The following is a 22,866-nucleotide window of genomic DNA, read 5'->3' on the forward strand; positions in this document are numbered from 1 at the left end:
GGGCAGAAGGACAGGGAGAGAGAATATTAAGCAGGTGCCACACCCAGTGCAGAGTCTGATGCAGGGCTCACTCTCACAACCCAGAGATCATGACCTGAACCAAAATCAAGAGTCGGATGAAGGCAGGGAAACCAGCAAAAGAGGAGAAAGAGACAGCTGGGTTCCACTGTTCATCTTTCTTTGTCTGAATAGTCCAGAGTTAAAACAAACAAACAAACAAACAAACAAACAGTTTTTGAATTCCTACAAGGCACTGGCTAGACTGATTTGAGGAATTGGAGTTAAATGAATATTATTATATGATCAGACTCCAATCTATATCACACCATTATTTGTATTTAGTTTTATGCATCATAACAAGTTGTGTTGAGGGAACTGTATAAAATAGTGGAAAAGAGTGACAGACAGGGAGTGGCTCTGCTTTTTCCCTAGTTGTATGGTTTAATCTACTAGGTCCGCCTGGCCATCAAACCACACTAACAATGCTTTGTTAATGTGGAATTCAAATTCTATATACACACACATTCACAGTTATGTCTATATCTTTATATATTGCAGGTTGATCCATTAAGGTGGATACTCTTTGAATAAAGTTTTATGTATATTACATAGTTAATTTCTGTAAAATGTTAAATATTCTTAGGTAACTAGGTGTTGTCAGATATGCTTTTTAGACTAGGTGGTTTGGGGTGGTCCTTGTTTTAAAATTACTTAAAATACTGTAATCTACCTTTTGGTGCTCACAGGGAAATTATGGCATTTATGAAAAGGCAGTCCCTTGTTTATCCTAGTCAAGCCATCCGCCAAGGGCAAACTGCCAGAAGCACATGTGGTGCACCTCGGATTACCTTGTAAACTGCCTTCACATCTGTTTAATTTCGTTTAAACAGGATGATAAGAAAACAAAACAAAAATCTCACAGCTCTCAATTTATTTCTCTATCTGGTTGTAATAATTTTACATTCCGTTGCAGCTGGTATAAACAGCCAGCAAACATGATCCATGATCTTGGAAAAAAATAAATGTCGAGTATTTATTAAGAATCTTTTACAGGGGCGCCTGGGTGGCACAGCGGTTAAGCGTCTGCCTTCCGCTCAGGGCGTGATCCCGGCGTTAAGGAATCGAGCCCCACATCAGGCTCCTCCACTAGGAGCCTGCTTCTTCCTCTCCCACTCCCCCTGCTTGTGTTCCCTCTCTCGCTGGCTGTCTCTATCTCTGTCGAATAAATAAATAAAATCTTTTTTTTAAAAAAAGAATCTTTTATAATGTCTTTATGTGCAGTCAGAACAGAAGGGGGTGTATCAGTATTCAATCTCTCTGATACATTACTTAGGCTCTGATTAAAAAAACACTGTCTTCGCCTTCAGTGGCCAATTTACCATTACAATTTTCGTAACTATATGTAGGCACATTAGGACAAAGCAAAAAATAAATCAGCACGGTTTTTTTCTTCTCCGTAGATCTAGGCATCTAATTTATTGAGGTTTTGCTATAAGGTGCAATTTCCTTGTGTTCTGGGAGCCCAGCTGTGGTAACTGCTTTCCAGCTTCTTCTTATGGACTTTCCTCGAGGTCAGGAAGAGGCTGAGCTTCACCGTGGTCCCCAGGGGCTCATGCGACCCTGGTGCCACGTGGAGGAATTAAGAAGCGTTCCACCAGTGCAGCTAACAGGCTCCTAAGAGGGGGGTGATCGATGGTAGTGGGGGTGGGCGCCGGCTTACATCGGGGAAAAGGCGGGAGGCTCTAATTGGGACCATACACGAAGGTGAATTGCAGAGTGGGGAGCCGCCCGCGAACCGCTTCGGTTCGGTTGGACGCCCGCCGCAGGCACAGGGCCGGCGACGCGTGCAGTCCTCCTCCCCCGACCTCTGCCGCGCCTTCCCCGCCCCACAGCACCTAACGCCGGAGCGCGCGCCCCACCCTCCTTCCTGCGCACGCTCCCTCCTTGCCCACGCGCGCTCCCCAAGTCCCATCCTGTAGCTCAGGCCGCGCGTACCCGCCTCCCAGCAGCTATGCGACGGCACGCGCGCACGCGCGTCCGCCCTGCGCGCGCGCTGAGCTCCGCTGGCCCCGGGCGTGCGGTGGGCGGGGCGCCGCGCTGACGTTGCCCGGGATGCGGGCAGGTTCCGCCGCCGCCGCCTCCGCCGCCTCTGCCGCCTCCGCCTTGCCTGCCACCGGGGTTTGTATGAAAACACCGGGCGGCGGGCGGCGAGGAGTCCGCCGTTCTTCCAGAGAGCAGCTGCTGGCGCAGCCGACGCCCAGCCGGGTGCTGCGGCACTGCCCAGTCCCTGCCAGCGCCCCGTCCTGAGCCGGTGAGCGCCCCGCTGCCGGCCGCGCGTCCGGGCCGGCCGCCCCTCCGCTGCGGCTTGCCCGCTTGCCCGCCGCCTCTCTGCTCTCCCCCGGCCTCGGCTTCCCGGGGGCGGGAGAAGCGGGGAGGAGCGACCCTGGGCCCGCCGCTGTCTGCGTCCTGGGACCCCGCCGCCCCTCACCTGACAGGTTGTGTAACGCGTGTCTCTCGGGGCGAGTGGACCGGAGCTGGAGGGAAACCCCTGATGGTTTGGGGCTTTGGCTGGTTTCTGGAAAACGCCCCACCCCGCCTCCAACCGCGGACGTTCGGGGGTCCCCGCCTCAATCCCCGGCGGAGGGTCCCCGACGCAGTTTTCGGGCAGAAGCGGCCCCCGTGCCCTGCCCTTTCTGTGGGGCTGAGAGCGCCGGTCGCCGCGGTGCAGCGCGGAGCAGAGCTGAGGGGCGGCGGGCCGGGGGCGGGCGCGCGCCCTGCATCTCCACCCACCCCGGCACCCACCCGGCACCCACACCCTAGCGCGCCTAGCTTTCTGGTGGTGTTGCTGTGATGTGATATAGGCGGTGGCTACGTTTGCTTCTTTTCAGGGGGTGGTTTGGCCTGAAGTGTGTTCTCTGTTTACAACTTGTCGCCTTTGGGTTTGATTTGAACCTGAATCAGATGGCCCTAGATGACAGTGCAGAGTTTCCTTACAGCCTTTCTTCCTGAGTTGCAGGCTCTTAATTGCAAGTATTCAAGGACTCCTGCAACCCCAACGCAGAGGCTTGTCTGGCTCTACGGTTGTTGTTTCCCGCTTGTGTCGCTTAAGCCTCTTATAAGTATCAGTGCAGTTTTGAATCGATTGGTTTCCTGGGCATTTACCCATTATAGAATGGAGTTTTTATACATCTTAGCATAATCGATGTGAATGTTGATAATTTAAAGATCGTTTCTTGTTTTAATATAGCTTGCTCAGTTCAGTGCTTGAAGATCCAGCACTGCTGATGACCTAATGCATTGTTAACACTTAGCGGATTTTTTTTTTTTTGGCAATATTAATTCCTTGTGGGTGTTTTGTTTTTATCAGGTGTTGAAAATTGTAGCAGTGTTTAATTTTGATGCACGACAATTTGCAGTGAGAAAGGACGTGAACGGTCTTCTTGATCACTCATTTTCACTTACCTTTTATGTCCCTGTTGTAATCTTTATGTAAATCGAGTTATCACTTTCTTTAGTAACCTCTGAATTCTTCTTATAAATTGTCTTTTTTTCCTGAGAAAACTAGAAAGCTATTTTTGTAATAGCGTAGCGGAATGTTTTCAGTTCAGTACGCTAAAAAGTAGTAGTTTATTTAAGGCACTTTAAATGGTACCTATTTCAAAACGTGTGCCAAATACTAATCAAAAACAAACAAAACCCTGGGAGATCTAGAAGCATTTCCTGTAATTTCTGTCATTAGCCCTGTAATTGCTGTGAGATAGCCATGTCTTATCTACTCCTTATTTTCTTGTTGTAATATGACTTCTTTAGTTTCCCATTCCACCTCTCTTGAGTTAGATTCTACAACCAAGTTACAGATTCATTTTTAATGACCTCAAAACTCTGCCTTGAATTAATTGCTTCTACACTTAGAACTGCAATCTCACTCCGAGCTTTGAAATCAAGGGTGTAGACTTACAGTTCCTCTTGTTATTAACCAACACTGCAAAACATTTAAGTGTTTTAATGTAATTTAAGCTTTTGTAGAGGCAATTTTTATAAAGCTTTTCCCTTTGACTTGAATTGAGGTATTATTATTCTCTTTGGAACAGTTTAGCTAGACTCCTGTATAGTAATGGTTTTTATCTCCAATGGCAGAGGGAAAAGAGATTCAAGACTTTTGAAATTACCTAATTTGTATTAGATTCTAAATTTTGGAGTTTTCAATAAATCTCCATAGTATTCACCTTCGAAAATGTACTCTTGCTTAAGATCGCTCAGTACCTGGAAGTTGAACTACTATCAGTAGTAATGGATGAAACTGTCAGAGGGCTCTCTGCAAGCTGGGAGCCTCCCTTAGGCAATGGGTCTTGATGTGAATGACAGAAGTTGTTTAGAGTGGACATGAAATTTGAAATTTTATATATTATTCTTAGTTACTGTGCCTTTGTACTGTAATGGCTAGGGAGTTGGTCTTCATAGCCAGCCTGGCTGGGTTTGAATCCTGGCTTTGCTTGAGGCAAGTTATTTATCCTCTTTATGCTTCAGTTTTCTCAATTCCAAAAATGGGGGTAATAATAGTTATACCCTTAAGATCTTGAATATTAAATGAGTTAATACACATAAAATGCTTAGCCCACAGTGCCTGGCACGAAGTAATCGTTCAGTAAATATTACTGCTACTGCTTTTCCTCACTCTTCCAAGGGATCCAGAAAGCTGAAGAGGGACTTTAGGCTGATGGAGCATTATTTCTGTAGAATAATTCCACTGTGACCCATTTGCTCCTTTGGGACTAAATGAGAGCTTAGTCTCACTATCCTGCTGTGGAAGCATGTAATTTAGTTTTAAATAGAACAGCTAGACCCTGAGCTGGGTGCCCTACGATGCTGCTGGAGAGGTGCTGAAGTATCCCTGTTTGTCCCTTCTGACAGAATCTTGGATTGTCTCCCTCATAGTGGTGGTGACTGCTATTTTAATCACCTGTTTTTGAGTTTGCGATTGCGAGTTTCTTTGACTGTCATGTGCTGCTATCAAAAATACTATCTATCAAACTATTAATAGGTATATATGGGTTTATCTGATCAAGATATTGCATGATGTTTCCAGGACATACAAAATCACTTTCATCTATGCGTTCTTTTGTTTTCTTCTTTATCGGTGTTAGAGAGTGAGGTTAGTTTTGATTAGACATTGTATTCCTTTTTAGCTTTTGTGTAATTTTTCTAGGAAAGTTTTTTTTTTTTTTTAATTATTGATTTTATGTACTTACTGTTGTCCTTCATTTGCAGGGATCTGATATTAGTACTGAGTTCTTTAAATCAGTTGTTTTCAAGCTTTTGATTTCAGGACCTTTTTACATTCTTAAGAATTATCGAGCACCCCAAAGAGCTTTTGTGGATTATGTCTGTAGTTATTATATTATAAATTAAAAAGGGATATATAACTTTTATTAATTCACTTAAATATGACAGTATGTTAATATAAGCTTTTTTTTTGAAAAATAAGTATTTTTCAAAAGGAATACGGCAATGAGTGGCTTTGTTTTACATTTTTCTCTAATGTCTGGTTTAATAGAAACATCTGGATTCTTCTATCTGCTCCTGCTTTAGTCTGTTGCAATATGTTTTTGGGTTTGAAGTATATAGAAGGAGAAATCCAGCCTTACATAGCTAATGGATAGAAAAGGCTTAATAGTCTTTTCAGATAGTAATGGATTTTCTTCTTTGGTACTATATCACAGCTCACATGTGTTGGTTTTTTAGGTATTTGCAGCGTGTAATCTGAGATCATATCAGTGGACTTTTTTCATAATGTTATATTAAAATCCGTTAGTCTGAACATTGAATGGATCTTAGATAACTATGCCTGAATTTGTAACATCATGCCATGGTCCTTTCTAAGTATTGGTTCAGTTATGCAGATCTTTCACATGTTGACACATTTCATATGTTATTAAAAAATCACATTTGTTAATATCACCACTTATCCTATCAGAAACAAATTATTGGGAAGCTGTCCAGGTCATGACATGATTGATGGTAGGTGTGAGTTTTCCAGAAATCTGATTTTTGCTTGAAAGCTCATATTTTATCATTGGCAAGAAATATGATTGCCAGTTGTTTCCTAGAAGTGACAAGCAGATTTTGTTCATCTCTGAGATAACCTCTGCCAAAATACCTAAGTCTGAATAACCGAAGTCATTCTTTCAAGTAAAAATGGTGTTTCATGAAAAAGAAGAGGCTAGTGTAAGACCTCAGTTCAGTCACACAAGTACTTTACCTTAAGACAGCCATCAACTATTGTAATTCAGTATGTGGCCAGAAATGCTTCATGTGTACTTACCATTTTGTCACATAGAATATTTAAAAAAGATGTATATTCAAGGGCTGAGATTTAGTAAAATTAGTCTTTACTCTGCTTTTTGAAAGATTTTATTTATTTGAGAGAGAGAGCAAGCGAAGACAGAGCACGAGCATGGGGAGGGGCAGAGGGAGAGAGAGAAGCAGATGCCCTGCCAAGCAGGGAGCCGGATGCAGGGCTTGGTCCCAGGACCCTGGGATCATGACCTGAACCGAAGGCAGATGCTTAACCGACTGAGCCACCCAGGCCCCCCTTAAAGGACATTCTTAAATGAAAAAGGCTCCCCCCCCAATAGCTACTGGTACTTGATGGTGAAAAATATAATGACTAATAGCGTAGCTTGGTGCCAGTAGCATAAGTTGTTCCAAGATGCCAGAAATGTTACACATCATGGCTTTTGTACCATTAGTATAAATGTTAATACATTTAAAAAGGTTAATGATATTTTAGTGTTATGAAAATAGTTTTGACCTGTGGACCCCCTAGAAAGGTGTCAGGACCCAAGGGGACCATGGACCACATTTTGAGGATTTCTGGTATAAATCAGCTGATTCCTACCAAACTTTGATAAGGAAAGGAAGTGGTAGTGACAATCACTAGTCTGTTTTTGCTTCAGACTTTTGGGCCCCAGTAAAGGCCTTCTTAATTTTTTTTTTTTTAATTTAAGCCCAATAAAGGTTATTCACAGAAAGTTGAGGTTTCTTAAGGGTTTTAGTCAGGTGCTGATACTGGGGAACTATAGTATTAGTAATCTGAAATTATACTATCTAAAAACAAAACAATTTGGGAGTACATATCCACACAGATGTTCAAATCTAATATGGGGGGTTGTATATTAGACAAATAGTGAAGACACCGTGTGGAAAGCTCAACTGATACCGAGCTCTTAAGCTAAAATAAGCATCTTAGCTTCCCTTCTTAATCTCTGTTCATTTCTTACCTAATTCATGCTGAGGATGAACCATCCTAAGGAGAGGTACCCAGCACTTGCTGTCCTTGCCTCACATCCTACCTTAGGGGGAAAATGGTTTAAGATTATGAAGATTATAAGGGTATAGGTAACATGGGGAATAAAAGTAATAAGGTTTATGAAGGATTTATGATAGAATAATGGTAATAAAAATGTGAACACTGCCACATATAATGAGTTTAATAAATTGAAAAGAATACTACTTTTGACAAGAATTCTCCAGATTTATTAATTTATTGTGGCACAGTTTCTAGTTGCATGTAGGTAGAAGTGGTAATGGATATGCAAGACAGCAAACCTCCTGATGAGCTTCTCCTAATTGCAAAGTAAGAGAATTTGACTCCCAGGTGATCTTTGAAGCTTCCTACAACTCTAGAGTTCTGGGTTTTTTTCTTTGCCTGTTGAGAATGTCTTTTTCATTTGTTAATTCCATCTCATCAATTTGAATTTGTGTTTTCATTTGAGACTTGTTTTTCCCAATTCTTAACATACTGATTTATATTCATATTTTTGGTTCATATTTTGATTGTTAAAAAATTTACTTTTAAAATTATGGCAATATATATATATAATACAAAAATTACCATTTAAACCGTTTTTAAGTATATAGTTTATTGGCATTAAGTACATTCACATTGTTGTGCAACCGTCACACCATCCATCTTCAGATTTTTTTTGTCTTGCAAAACTGAAACTTTGTACCCATTAAACAATAACTCCTCATTTCCTTCTTCCTGTAGCCCCAGGCAACCACCATTCTATTTTCTTTCTCTATGAATTTGACTGCTTTAAGTACCTCTTATGAGTAGAATCATATAGTATTTGCCCTTTTGTGACTGGCTGTTTCATTTGGCACTGTCTTCAGGATTCATCAGAATTTCCTTCTTTAGGGCTGAATAATATTCCATTGTTTGTATATACCACATCATCTGTCAGTGTACCGTTAGGTTGCTTCAGCAACCTTTGGCCATTGTGAATAATGCTGCTTTGTACATGGGTGTACAAATACTTCTTTGAGGCCCTGCTTTCAGTTCTTTTGGGTATATATTCCGAAGTGGAATTGCTTGGTCATATGGTAATTCTGTTTTTAAGTTCTTGAGTCACAACCCTACTGTTTCCATAGCAGCTGCACCATTTTACATTGACACCAACAGTGTATGAGGGTTCCAATTTCTCCACATCCTTGTAAACACTTGTTTTCTGTGTGATTGGTCTTTTTTTTGGGGGGGGGGGTGGAGTCATTCTAATGGGTGTGTGGTGGTAGGTATCACATTGTGGTTTTGATTTGCATTTGTGCTGCTGAATTTGGTTTGCTGCTATTTTGTTGAGGATTTGTACATCAGTGTTCATAAAGGATATTGATCTGTAGTTTTCTTGTAATGTCTTTGTTTGGCTTTGGTATCAGGGCAGTGCTGGCCTCATAGAATTAGGGAGTATTCTCTTCAGTTTTTTGGAAGAATTTGAGGATTGATGTTCCTTAAATGTTTTGTTCACTAGTGAAACAATCAAATCTGGGGCTTTGTTGGGAAGTTTTTTATTACTCATCTAATCTCAGTAGTTATGAATCTTCAGATTTTCTGTTTCTTTTTGTTTAATTTTGGTAAGTTTGTTTTCTAGGAATTTGTCAATTTCATTTAGGTTACTCAGTTTGTTGGTGCACAATTTTTCATACTCTTCACTTAAAATCCTTTGTATTTCTGTAAAATCAATAGTAATGTCTTCACTTGCTTTCCTGACTTTAATGATCTGAGTCGTCTTTGTTTTTTAAGTTTAATAAAGGTTTGTTAATTTCATTAATCTTTCTAAAGAACCAATTTTTTTGATTTTCTCTTATTATTTTTCTATTCTCTATTTTATTTATCTCTGCTCTAGTCATTATTTTCTTCCTTCTGCTAGCTTTGTGTTTTCTCTTTTTCTAGTCCCTTAATTTGTAAAGTTAGGTTGTTGATTTGAGATCTTTATTTATTTTTAAAATTTATTTAGGATAGAGAGAGAGAGAGCAAGAATGAATGGGGCAGGGGCAGAGAGGGAGGAAGAAGCAGCTTCCCCGCTGAGCAGGGAGCCTGATGCAGGACTCCATTCCAGCACCCTGGAATCATGACCAGAGCCGAAGGCAGGTGCTTAACTGACTGAGCCACCCAGGTACACTCCCCCCTTTCTAAAATTTACTTTTTTAATGTAAGTGTTTATAGCTGTAACTTTCCTCCTAGCACTGCTTTCTCTGCATCCCATAAATTTTGCTATGTTTTGTTTTCATTTGTCTCGTTTCCCTTGATCTTTTCTTTGACCTATTGGTTGTTAAGGAGTGTGTTGTTTAATTTCCACAAATCTGTGGATTTTCCAGTTTTCCTTCTCTTATTTATATCTAACTTCATCCTGTTGTGGTTGGAGAAGATACTTTGTATAATATCTATCTTTTAAAATCTGTTGAGACCTAATTTGTGACCTAAAAGGTGGCCTATCCTGGAGAATTTCCCATGTGCATTTGAGAAGAACATGCATATTCTGTTGTTAGGTAGTATTTTAGATAAGTCTGTTATCTCTAGTTGGTTTATAGTGTTGTTCAAGTCCACTATTTCCTTATTTATCTTATGTCTGATTGTTCTATCCATTACTGACAGTGGGTATTGAAGTCTCCAACAATTACTGTAGAACTGTCTATTTTTGCCTTTAATTCTGTCAGTTTTTGCTTATTGTATTTTGATGGTCTGTTATTAGGTATGTGGATGTTTATAATTGTTATATAATCTTTTATTAATAGTTAGTGTCCTTCTTTGTCTCTTGTAATCTTTTTCCATTTAAAGTCTATTTTGTCTGATGTTAGTAAAGCTACCCCATATAGCTTTTGGTTACTATTTGCATGGAATATCTTTTTTCTATCTTTTTACTTTCAACCTATTTGTGCCTTTATATCTAAATGAGTCCTTGTAGAGAGCATATTGTTGGATTATGTTTTTTATTTTATTTTATTTTTTTTAACAAGATAGAAGTTTTTATTTTATTTTATTTTATTTATTTGACAGAGAGAGAGACAGCGAGAGAGGGAACACAAGCAGGGGGAGTGGGAAAGGGAGAAGGCGGCTTCCCGCTGAGAAGGAGCCCTATGTGGGGCTCGATCCCAGGACCCTGAGATCATGACCTGAGCTGAAGACAGACACTTAACTGACTGAGCCACCCAGGTGCCCCTGGATTATGTTTTTTAAATCCATTCTGCCATCCTCTGCCTTTTCATTGGAAGTTTTAATCCATTTATATTTAAAGTAATTACTGGTAAGGAGGAACTTTTGTCATTTTGCTATTTGTTTTTTTATATGCCTTGTGACTTTTTGAGTCTCTCATATCTTGTATATTTTGATTTTTGTTGGAGCTGAGGTTGGCTGTGATACTTTCCTTAAAAAACAAACAAAACAAACCATTTTAATGGGTCAATCATAGGTTAGAGGCAAGGAAAATGTGTGTTTCAAGGCAAGAATTTTAATTTCAAATATCACCTATATAGACTTAGGAATTTTGGCATTTGTTTAAGTCTGAGAATAGTTGGAATCTGAGTTGAGGGAAGTGTTATATTAAGTAAGTTGTTATTATTTAGTTAGATTGAAGTGTGGTGTGATTCTACTCCCCCAACAGTAAAACCTTTTTATTTGTAGTATAATTAAAATATCCCATAGCAAATTAGACCTTCTGTAAGTGCTGAAACATCTTTATAGGATAGTGTGTGAACTATCCAAACTTGTATTTTTAATGAGGATGTGTGATGAAGAAAGTTAAAAGGTATAACCTTTATAGGTTTACTCTTACCCACAGTTTTTTGGTAAAATTAATGACAATAATGTAAGTGAAATAAATTTTCCTGTTTGCAGATTGGGCTAAAACATTCATAAACTACAGTTGGCCCTTAAACAGCATAGGTTTGAACTGTGTGAGTCTGCTTATTGGCAGATTTTTTTTTGATAAGTACAGTACTGTCAACATATTTTTTGTTCTTTATAATTTTAATATTTTCTTTTCTTTAGCTTACTGTATTATAAGGATCCAGCATATAATACATATAACACAAAATATGTGTTAATTGACTGTTTACATCATTGTTAAGATTTCTGGTCAATAGTAGGCTATTGATAGTTAAATTTGGGGGGAGTCAAAAATTTTATGTGGATTTTGGGTGCATGGGGTTCTGTGTTTGCCGCAATGCTTGGTTGTGTAAGAGCTATAATCATTGAATGGCATATGAATAAGGTAACTGGATGAAAATGTATACCTTAGTAATAGTAATTTAGAGTAGGTTAATGTTTATGAATGTATAGATTAGTATATGCAGGCTATGTCCAACATAGATACTTCTCTCTTAATTTAAATGGAAATAATCTTTATATGCCTTTTGCTGGGAATGTTACTCCTCTTTCTTAGACAACAGGTATTATTTACCTCCTTCCCTTAAAGTTTCTCACTTTTTCTTCAGTAATGTTACTAAGGATACGGTCATATTCTTTCGGATTTTTTTATTCAGTAATCAGGATTTACAGTTTTCCATCACATTGACACGACTGTTGTGGGGGAATACTAGCTTCCTTACGTTCTTGAGAAGTGATTTCTTCTTTTCAGATCATGAAACAATTAGAGAAAGCTGACAAAAGATGGTGCTTTTTCAATGTACTTGTTTCCCAATGACCCAGAGTAGAACCAACTACCCAGATCTTCTTTAACTGTAGTCTTTCCTGAGTTGTCCACATCCACTCCAGCAAGAACAATGTCTAATTTTTAATGGCAAAGGTAATCATTGTTGACTAGAGCAATGTTTCCCCAAAGTTTTTAAACAGTGGAAGCTTTTTGCCTAATGATGTCTTGTAGGGGGGCCCAGTTGTGAACAGATGAAAGTACAATAATGAGCTTATTCTGGTTGAATGGGAATTGGACCAAGTTGTTTAAACAAGGCAAGTCAGAAGGGAATCATATTTCTCAGATTGTATTTAAAAGATTGAGGTTGTACTTTAGGGTGTGAATAGTGTATTTTTCTTTGCATTTTTTCTTTTTTTTTTTTTTTTTTAGTAGTTTGATTTGAAATAAATGAAAAACCATGTATATTTGAAGTATTTACATATTTAGAATATACAACCTTAATTTTAGGGTGTGTGTCAGAATTTCTTTCATGGCTTGTATGTGGAATGAAAATTAGGACAGCTTACATGTATGATGTTTAATGCCTTTGTGTGTGTATGCATACTTACTTGGCTGCTGATCTTGATTTTAGGGTTAAGCCAGTGAAAGCTTAGCCCTTCAATTTTGATTCCCCGGGCTCTGGAACTAGCTTTAGTTGAGAGCAAAAGATCAGGAGCATCTAAAAAAAAATCAGAAAATCCAACATTTTTACTTTCCTTGAGCCTAGGGTATGTAAAATTGCTTGGTTTTCCTTATGCGTGGGCTAGGTTAAGCAAGTTGATCTTGCTTGTATGATTTTCTGCTAAGGTCTAATTCCCACATTTAATTCTAGTTCAAGCCATCTTTAAATATATAAAAGTCAACTCATATACTTTCTCCCACTTAGGGAAAAGTATACTGTGGATTTTTATGTACAGCACAGCAGGTTTTTTGTTTTTTGTTTTTAAATCTCTGCTGGATGAATAACTTAGAATACATTTCCTAAAGACCCAGGTGGGTCAGTAGTTTTGGTTTTGTGTAAAAGGATATTATATTTTATCATGGGAATCAGGTGCTGAACTACAGAGGATGTAAGCCCCTGACCCTAATTTGAGGATGGGTTGAATTAGAAGGTTCTGGCAGAGACTAAGTTTTTTTTTTTTTTTTAAACAGCTTTGTTGATATATAACTTACAAAATGTACAATTTTCACTTTACAATATGCAATTCAGTGTCCTTTGCTATTCAGAGTTATGCAACTGATCTGGTTTTTAGAATGTTGGTGTTGGTGGGGTCTGGAGCTGACGTCTGAGAAAGAATTCTTGAGATGTCTTTGGAGCAAAATGGTGGTTTTTATTAAAGCACGGGGACAGGACCCATGGGCAGAATGTGCTTCGGCTCCCTGATGCACTGGGGGGATTGGGAGGAGCAACTGATTATATACCTTGGGGGTGGGGGGGGGAAGTAAAGATAAGGGAAGTTACAAAAGGACTTTCATATGCTAAAGAAGACTCAGAGGATCTTGGAGGAATGTTATAATCTGCCTATCCCAAGTATTTGTTAATAGGCTGCAGGTTATAAGGACATTTAATTTTATCTACATTTCTTTCTGCCTTTGCTTCACACATCACAACCATAACCACAGTCAATTTTAGAACATTTTTATTGCCCCCAAAAGAGACTCCACATCTTTTAATGTGTCCCCTCTCCCCCATCCCATTCTCTTCTAGTCCTAGGTAACCATTAATCTTTCTGTCTGTGTAGATTTACCTATTCTGGATATTTCATATAAATGGAATCATATAATGATGTGGTCTTTCATGATTGGCTTCTTTTACTTAGCGTAGTATTTTCAAAGTTCATTCATGTAGCACATATCAGTACTTTGTTTCTTTTTATCACTAAATAATAGTCCATTGTATGGCTATGCCACATTTTATTTATCCATTCATTGGTTGGTGGACATTTGGGTGGGACATATTCCCACTTTTTGGTTATGAGTAATGTTGCTATGAACATTTGTGTACAAATTTTTGTGTGGATATAAGTTTTAATTTCTTTGGGTATATACTTAGAAATGGAATAGCTGAGTCACATGGTCACTTTATGTTTAACCTTTTGAGGAACTTCCAGATTGTTTTCAAAGCAGCTGTACCATTTTACATTCCCATCAGCAATGTGTGAGGGTTCTAGTTTCTCACATCCTTGCTATCTCTTATTATTGTCTGTATTTTTTTTTATTATAGCCATTCTAGTGGGTGTGAAGTGGTATCTCATTGCAGACTAAGTTTTTAAATAGTGGTTAAGCATAACAGGAATAATAGTATTCTAAGTTGGAGTTAATATTACAATTAAAGTGTTTAATAGGCTGACCTAGGAATATAATCATCAGAAGCTGTTCTTAACCCTGGCTATGCATAATTAGTATCACTTACTAATTAAAAAAATGATATCATAGGGGCGTCTGGGTGGCACAGCAGTTGGGCGTCTGCCTTCGGCTCAGGGTGTGGTCCTGGCGTTCTGGGATCGAGCCCCACATCAGGCTCCTCTGCTATGAGCCTGCTTCTTCCTCTCCCGCTCCCCCTTCTTGTGTTCCCTCTCTCGCTGGCTGTCTCTGTCGAATAAATAAACAAAATCTTTTAAAAATAATGATATCATAGATTTATCTAATCTCTGAAGGTATTATATGATTTTTTTCCCACAAAATTCTTTATTGAAAAAGAAAATTGAAGTCTGAGTTGCAGAGAATAGAATTCACTCTAGATACCTTAAGCAGAGAGCGTTTATTTAGTTTAGGGTACTAAATAGTTTAAAGAATTGTTGGGATGTATCAGTCTGGGTCAAATCAGGAAATAGAAACCATGTGGTAATTTAACAGGGAAAAATTAATGTAAAAATTTATTGGCTGTAACAGGGATTAGAGAATTGAAGGCTTTATCAGCAAGAAGTAAAGATAGCTCTAAAGAATAGAGGAATAGCTGATATGAAGACCAGTTATTACCCCCAGTGCTGAGAGAGAGAGGGTCCCTACCCTCACTGGAGACTTGGAAAGGGCAAGGTCAAGATTGGAAGGGGCAAGGTCAAGGTAAGTAGGTGTGGTGTGACACTAGTGGAATTTGCTGGGTGTTCGCCATGTAGGGTACCAGGGAAAGCTGTTCATAGGAAGATGTCTCACCAGAGGCACCCTGGTACAGAACAGCTTAGACTCCTGTTGGAGAAGCTGCGTGTGCCACAGGAGGCTGGTGCTGTAGAAGCCGTCCTTGTTGCAGGAATGGGTCCTAGAGAAGCCTTGCCTGCTGCAGCCAGGTGAACACCCTAGAGCCAGGAAGCAAAATCCTTTTCCTCTGCAATGTCTTTCCAGTGCCCTCTTGACAAAGTTTAATAGCTTGCCAGCTGGCAAAGAAATTCGTATTTTAAGGACACAAATCCATTTTCACAGAGCTGGCAAAACGGGTGAATTTGGAGATGAGGGGCAATAAATCAGTATCTGGCACAGGTTTTAAGTGGCTTACAGAATTGTTTGGAGATTTAAAGAAAGAGATTCTAGGTTGAGCTGTAAACAACATCTCCCAAATCCCTACATAAAACTGAGAAACCAAGGGAGATATTTTCTCTTTTATGATGAAGAGACCTCCTGTCTGTGAAATTGCTTCTAGATCTTCATTGCTAGAACGACACTGATGTTTTAAAATCAGGAAACTGTTGCCTTCACAACTGGGGATGCTTGCAGCTCTCGGCTTCTGGCCCAAACTCTTCCAAAATGTCTACTGTTCACGAAATTCTCTGCAAGCTCAGCCTGGAGGGTGATCACTCCACACCTACAGGTGCATACAAGTTGGTCAGAGGGTACACCAGTTTTGATGTTGAGTGTGATGTTCTGAACATTGAAATAGCCATCAAGACCAAAGGTGTGGGTGAGGTCACTATTGCCCACATTTTGACCAACTACAGCGAAGAACAGAGTCAGGAATTACAACTGAGAATATGTACGGTTAAGGTCAGACCATGCTAGCCCTAAGTACCAAGTCAGTGACCAAGGTGCCCAAATGTACTTAAAGAAATATACTTTTTGTTTCTTTGTGATATATGAAGACTTTTAAACGCAGGGTCCAGAGCAGAGGCCCCTCTTGTCCAGGTCTAAGGAACTGCCCCTATATTGTTTCCTGTCCTTTGTTACAGACAAAATTATGGTAAACATTCTCATTTCTGTCTCCTTAAGGATCTCTGAAGAGTATCTCTGAGATACATACTCAGGAGTCAAATTGTTGGGTTATAAAGTATAACACATTTTTAATTTCACTGAATATTGATCGCTTTCTACAACAGCTATACTAGTTTACACTCCCTTCTGAAATAATAAAGATTTTCTCTATTATTCCATGCAAATATGTCATTTTCAAAACCAAAATGATACTGTCCTTTACCTGTTTCACAGTTTGAACTTCTCATTTGTCTAGTTTGATATTGATCCATTGGCTGGATCTTACAGGCAAGATTGTCTAACCAGTAACCACTCAATTACACCAGCATCTGAGCCATATTTCTACATCCTTCATTCAGTTAATATATTTGTTTATCTAGAGCACAGACTTTGGCAAACTATTAAGAACTGTTCCAGGCATTGGGGGACCCAAAGACAAATGAGGCTTAATCCCTTACACTCAAGGACCTTGGAGTCTGGAAGATACAGTAAGAAAACTTTTCCAAGACCTTGTAGAAGTCAAGATTTACTGTCATTTTCACTTGTTCTTTTACAAATTAATTAATCCTATCAAAAGAAAGAAAGTTAGGTTAATCTGAAAATATGTGTCCCAAACTCTCGCTTTTAATGTGTTTACTTGGTCAGAGCACATAAATGATACTTTGAATAATCCTTTCCTGAATCTTTATGACATGCTGGAGAGCCTCAAAGAGGAGGTCAAAGGAAACCTGGAAAATGCTTTCCTGAACCTGATCCAGTGCATTCAGAACAAGCCCTTAAATTTTGCTGACCAACTGTATGACTCCGAGAAGGACAAAGGGACTCGTGATAAAGTCCTGATTAAATCTTTTTTTTTTTTTTTTAAAGATTTTATTTATTTATTTGACAGAGATAGAGACAGCCAGCGAGAGAGGGAACACAAGCAGGGGGAGCGGGAGAGGAAGAAGCAGGCTCATAGCGGAGGAGCCTGATGTGGGGCTCGATCCCATAACGCCGGGATCACGCCCTGAGCAGAAGGCAGGCGCTTAACCGCTGTGCCACCCAGGCGCCCCAAAGTCCTGATTAAATCTTAAAAAAAATTTTTTTAAAGTAATCTCTGCACCCAGCGTGGGGCTCAAACTCATGACCCCGAGATCAGGAGTCACAGGCTCTACTGACTGAGCCAGCCAGGTGCCCTGATGAAGTCCTGAATAGAGTCATGGTATCTCTCACAGTGAAGTGGACATGTTGAAAATTAGGTCTGAGGTCAAGAGAAAGGATGGCAGGTTCTTGTATGACTGCATCCAGCAAGACACCAAAGGCAACTCCCTGCAAGCGCTGCTGTACCTGTGTGGTGGGGTTGACTGAGGCCCATGATGGCATGAGTATCCAAGAGTGGTGGTCCTTTGTTTCTAGCTAATAGTTCCAGAAAATAGCTTGTGACCAGTAGTCCCCTTGTGCCCATCCCTGCGAGGATGATGTTAGCACTGCCCCCCTCCTCATCTTTATTTCAGTTGCCTAAGCATGGCCTGCCTCTCATGTCTAGTCTCTTCTATCGGCCAAAGAAATGAACATTCCAAGGAGTCGGAAACAAAATCTGTAATGTGAAACACTTTGCCTCTTGTGTACTGTGTCATAAACAGATGAATAAACTGAATTTTTACTTTATAAAAAAATTAATAAAATCGGGAAACTGTGGTGGTCAGGAATGTCTTGCTGTATGTACTAGCTTAGAACCACAGTGGACCAGTACCTGTTGTGGTCTGCACCAGCCCTACCTACGGCCTTTCTGTTTCTTTATACCCTGAAGGGTCCATGAAATAATTTTCAGGTCTCAGGGAATTCCTACATAAAAATTAGAACATCTGCAGCAGTGATACTAGTGTGAAGAGAAAGTTTAGATATAGTAATTGTTTTTTGATCACCTATTCAATTCATTGGTGAAGGAGAGATCTTCTGTCTTAAATAGTATGAGATGTCTACTACCTGACATTGACCAGATGATAGTAACAGTTTATTAGTCCTATATTCACGACTGGGGAGTGGAGGATACTGCATGTCTCATGGGGGTTGCATTTGGGCATAAGGCGAACCAGTCACAGAGGCCATGGCAGGCAGACTTTGTAATAACAAAAGGATGAACTACCGTCACGGGAGGATGTGATTAGTTTGAATAATTCTCAGGGCTGACAGCTTGAGGACTGAGTGGAGTGCAGCTGGTTCAGCTGATGGTGGAACTAGCTGGGTGAAGTCTTTCGTGGTAGATGGGAATACATGTGGTAAGACATTAGGCCTTTGGGACCCTGTGAGTCTCAAAGCTGGTGGGGCAGCATTTGAAATTTTAGGTTTATGTAATTTTTTTTTTTTAAAGATTTTATTTATTCATTTGGAGGGGGGAGAGAGAGAGAAAGAGAGAGAGAGAGAGAGCACAAGCAGAGGGAGAGGGAGAAGCAGACTCCCTGCTGAGCTGGGAGCCCGATGCAGGGCTTGATCCCAGGACCTGGAGATCATGACCTGAGCCGAAGGTAGACACTTAACTATCTGAGCCATCCATGTGCCCTTCTAGTAATGATTGTTAATGCTCTTTTGAAATAGAATATTTCCCTGTGCATTTGTTTATTTTGGCCAGTTAATTTATCTACTCTTTCATGTGGATCTGTATCCCCATAAAGGGTATAAGCTCTAATGTGAGTTAGTAACGCAGGTAGGAAAAACAAGTTTTCCATTTCTTGAATTTCCCACTTTATTTTTTTACTTCATATAAGTAGGCCTAAGAGTCTTACCACAGATTTTTACTACACAAGATATTAATAAATTATGGCTTGTGGTATATGATGTATATAAGAGTAGTTTTATTTTTCTTTAAAGCACACACACAAAAAACTTTAATGAACCTTACATGAAAAGCAAATAGGTAGTTAAACTTACCTTACCATTCTGGAAACTAATGTTTTTCCTTTTCATGATTTTTAAAACCTCATATAGTGAAGATAATAAATTTCTATTAAATTACTGACTTCAGCTAAAATGGGAGTCATTTTTTTAAAAGATAGGCTTGGGGCGCCTGGGTGGCTCAGTCGGTTAAGCATCTACCTTCAGCTCAGGTCTTGATCCCAGGGTCCTGGGATCGAGCCCTATGTCGGGCTTATTGCTCCCCGGGAGTCTGCTTCTCCCTCCCTCTCTGTGTCTCCCCACTGCTCATGCTCTTTCTCTCTCTCAAATAAATAAATTAAAAAAATAAATTAAAAAAAAATAAAAAAAATTAAAAAAAATAATTTAAATAATGTAAGCTAATTTTTAATAATTTTTGTATTGTGGTAAAATGTATCTAACATAAAATTTGCCATTTTAACCATTTTTAAGCTTTTGATTCAGTGGCATTGATTTTAATTACATTCACAGAGTTGTGCAGTGAACCTCACTATTTCCAAATTTTTTTGGTCACAGCAAACAGACACTTCGTAATTATTAATAGACTATGACTCCCTATTTCCTTTTGCCTCCAGTCCTTGGTAAACTTCTGATCTACTTTGTATCTCTATGAATTTGCCTATTCTAGATATTTCATATAGATGGAAGCATATAATATTTGTTGTTTTGTATCTGACTTATTTCACTGAACATAATGTTTTCAAGGTTTGTGTTATAGTGTATGTCAGAACTTCATTCCTTTTTATGGCCAAATAGTATTCCATTGTATGTATATACCACATTTTGTCTGTTCATCTGTCTGTTAGTGGACACTTGAATTGTTTCTGCCTTTGGCTGTTGTGAATAATGCTTCTACGAACGTTAATGTACAATTACCCGTTCAAGTCCCTGTTTTCAATTCTTTTGGGTGTATACCTAGGAGTAGAATTGCTGGGTATTCTATATTTAGATTTTTGAGGAACTACCAAACTGTTTTCTGCAGTGGTTGCAGCATTTTTACGTTCCTGCCAGCAACAAATGAGCGTTTCATTTTTTCTACATTTTCAACACTTATTTACCATTTTTAAAATTATAGACATCTTAGTTGGTATGAAGTAATACTGTGATTTTGATTTGCATTTCTGTAATGACTGATGATGGTGGGCATCTTTTCATGTGCTTATAGGTCGTTTGAAAATTTTCTTTTGAGAAGTGTCTATTCAAGTCCTTTGCTCATTTTTTAAAAACATATTTTTAAGTACTCTCCATACCCAACATGGGGCTTGAACTCAGAACCCCGAGTCGCATGCTCCACCGACTGAGCCAGCCAGGTGCCCCTCAAGTCCTTTGTTCATTTTTAAATTGAGTTATCTTTTTGTTGAATTGCAGTTCTTAATATATTTGGCTATTAAACTCTTATCAGATATATGATTTGCAAATATTTTCTTCCATTCTGTGTTTGTTTTTAACTTTCTTGATAATGTCCTTTGATGCATAAAAGTTTTTAATTTTGAAGTCCACTTTGTCTTTTTTTCTTTTGTTGCTCTTGCTTTTGTCACTGAGGATCTCTTGCCAAATCCAAGGTCATGCAGATTTACTTCCATGTTTTCTGCTAAGTTTTAACACTGATATTTGGGTCATTGATCCATTTTCAGTTAATTTTTATAATATGGTTTGAGCCCAACTTCATTCTGTTGCATGTAGAAGTCCAGTTGTCCCAGCAATAGAAGGGACTACAGGCATAGCTCATTTTATCGTGCTTCACTTTATTACGTTTTGCAGATACTGTGTTTTTTTACAAACTGAAGGTTTGTGGCAATGCTGCATCTAGCAAGACTATTGGCACCATTTTTCCAACAGCATTTGCTCACTTTGTATGTCACGTTTTGGTAATTCTCGTGTTATTTCAGACTTTTTCATTATTTGCTGTGGTGATCTGTGATCGGTGATTATGACTTGATGAAAGCATTGCACTTTTTAGCAATAAAGTACTTTTTTTTTTTTTTAAAGATTTTATTTATTTATTTGACAGAGATAGAGACAGCCAGCGAGAGAGGGAACACAAGCAGGGGGAGTGGGAGAGGAAGAAGCAGGCTCACAGCGGAGGAGCCTGATATGGGGCTCGATCCCACAACACTGGGATCACGCCCTGAGCTGAAGGCAGACGCTTAACCGCTGTGCCACCCAGGCACCCCAGCAATAAAGTACTTTTTAATTAAGGTATGCACATTATTTTTTTAGATATTGTGCTAGTATTACACGCTTAATGGACTATCAGTATAGTGTAGACATAACTTTTATATGCATTGGAAACTAAAAAAATCACTTCGCTTGCCTTGTTGTGATAATTGCTTCATTACAGTGGTCTGTAATTGAGCTTGCAATATCTCTGAGGTATGCTCGTATTCTCTCTTCATTGAGTAGTCTTGGTACCCTTGCCAAAAATAAGTTGGCCATAGATGTGTGCATTTATTTCTAGACTTTAATGTACATTCTTTTGGTCTGCTTTTCTATCTTTTTGCCACTACCACTTTGATTCTAATTAACGTTATTTACAATGTGAACATTAACAGTGTCAAATAGCAAAGCTACTAAAAATGATAGGTCAAAATAATATTAATAAAAGTAGAGTCCAAGATGTAATTTATAGCAGAATTTGGGAAAAAACACAAACTTTTTTTTAAACTAATTTGAGGCTCAAATTTAGGTCCAGAAGTTACAAACAATTATGTGTTGATTTTTTATGAAAAGGCTTTATACAATAAAATTGTTATTTTTTAAAACTAAAAGAATGAAGTTTATTTCTCATATGAAACTTGTTTTTTCTTTTGAATGTTTTCTTTTCTGTGTTGAACTTGAAATAACCATTGACAGATTTCATTTTCAACTGACATAAGATGATTTCCTCCTTGCTCTTGATGCTTCTTAAAAAACAAAATTATTTCTTACTTGAGAAGTTGAAAACCTGCAGCCATATGTTCATTACTTTCCTATGATTTCCAGGACAATACTCTTTCATAGAAATCCAGCACTTTTTAAGGGACAGATGAGTAAATCTCATCTTGAGTGTATAATCAGATCACAGCACATAAAATTCTTCTCCCTCAAAGTCAAGTTCTCAGCCTTAGCAGGTTCAAAGAAAAGGGTCCCTCATTCAGTCTTACACTTGTTTGAAAATAAGAAAATCCTGTTTAATTTTGCTTTTTAATTTTGTTCCTCTAGGTCAGTTAGACTTGAGATTTGCAGATACCCCTTTTCATTTTCAAACTCAAGCAGCAAAAGGAGCAGTTTTATAAAGGTTTTCTTTTGTCACATGATTTTTTCCCCAAGAATCTGGTCACATGAAGTCAAAATATTTTGTCTAAGGTCTTGCAGAGAGTTGTTCACTTGTTTCATGTGGTAACAAGTGTTTGCTAAGTTGGCTAGTTTCCGTAGCCATAATTTGTCCTCGAAGCACTTAGCCTATTGTGTTTGTGAAAATACTCTGCACTTCACCTTTCAGCTCAGACAGCCTGTTGAGAACTCTTCATCCACTAAGCCACTGGACTTTTGCATATAGTGGGAGATTATATGCTCTTTGTTCAGGTTGTAACATAGTTCTTTAAACATTTTTGAGTGAACAGGTTTTTGTTTAATAAACTTAATCATTTTTTACAGTTTAAGATAGAACTTTTTTCTTTTCATCTCCCAGAGCTTTTGACAATAGCACCTCTTCGTGAAGAAAACAGTGTTGTGAAGTCAGCTTTTTATTTTTTTTTATTTAAACAGGAGTGGCAAATCTTCACATGGAGCCAGCTGTTAATGGGACATTGTCAGTACAGACGTCAACACT

General features: G+C 38.9%; 1 protein-coding gene across 2 annotated transcripts in view; it reads left to right on the top strand.

The window, feature by feature from the left end:
* The first annotated feature begins 2,100 nt into the window (after positions 1-2,100).
* The window catches only part of AGTPBP1 (ATP/GTP binding carboxypeptidase 1), a 157,132-nt gene continuing 136,366 nt past the window's right edge, over positions 2,101-22,866 (top strand). For both annotated transcript variants that reach the window (XM_040620193.1, XM_040620194.1), the window contains exon 1: positions 2,101-2,311. The gene's annotated coding sequence lies outside the window, so the exon portion shown is untranslated. The remainder of the gene's footprint in view (positions 2,312-22,866) is intronic.

Source organism: Ursus maritimus, unplaced genomic scaffold, assembly GCF_017311325.1.
Source record: "Ursus maritimus isolate PB19 unplaced genomic scaffold, ASM1731132v1 scaffold_34, whole genome shotgun sequence".
Lineage (NCBI taxonomy): Eukaryota > Metazoa > Chordata > Mammalia > Carnivora > Ursidae > Ursus > Ursus maritimus.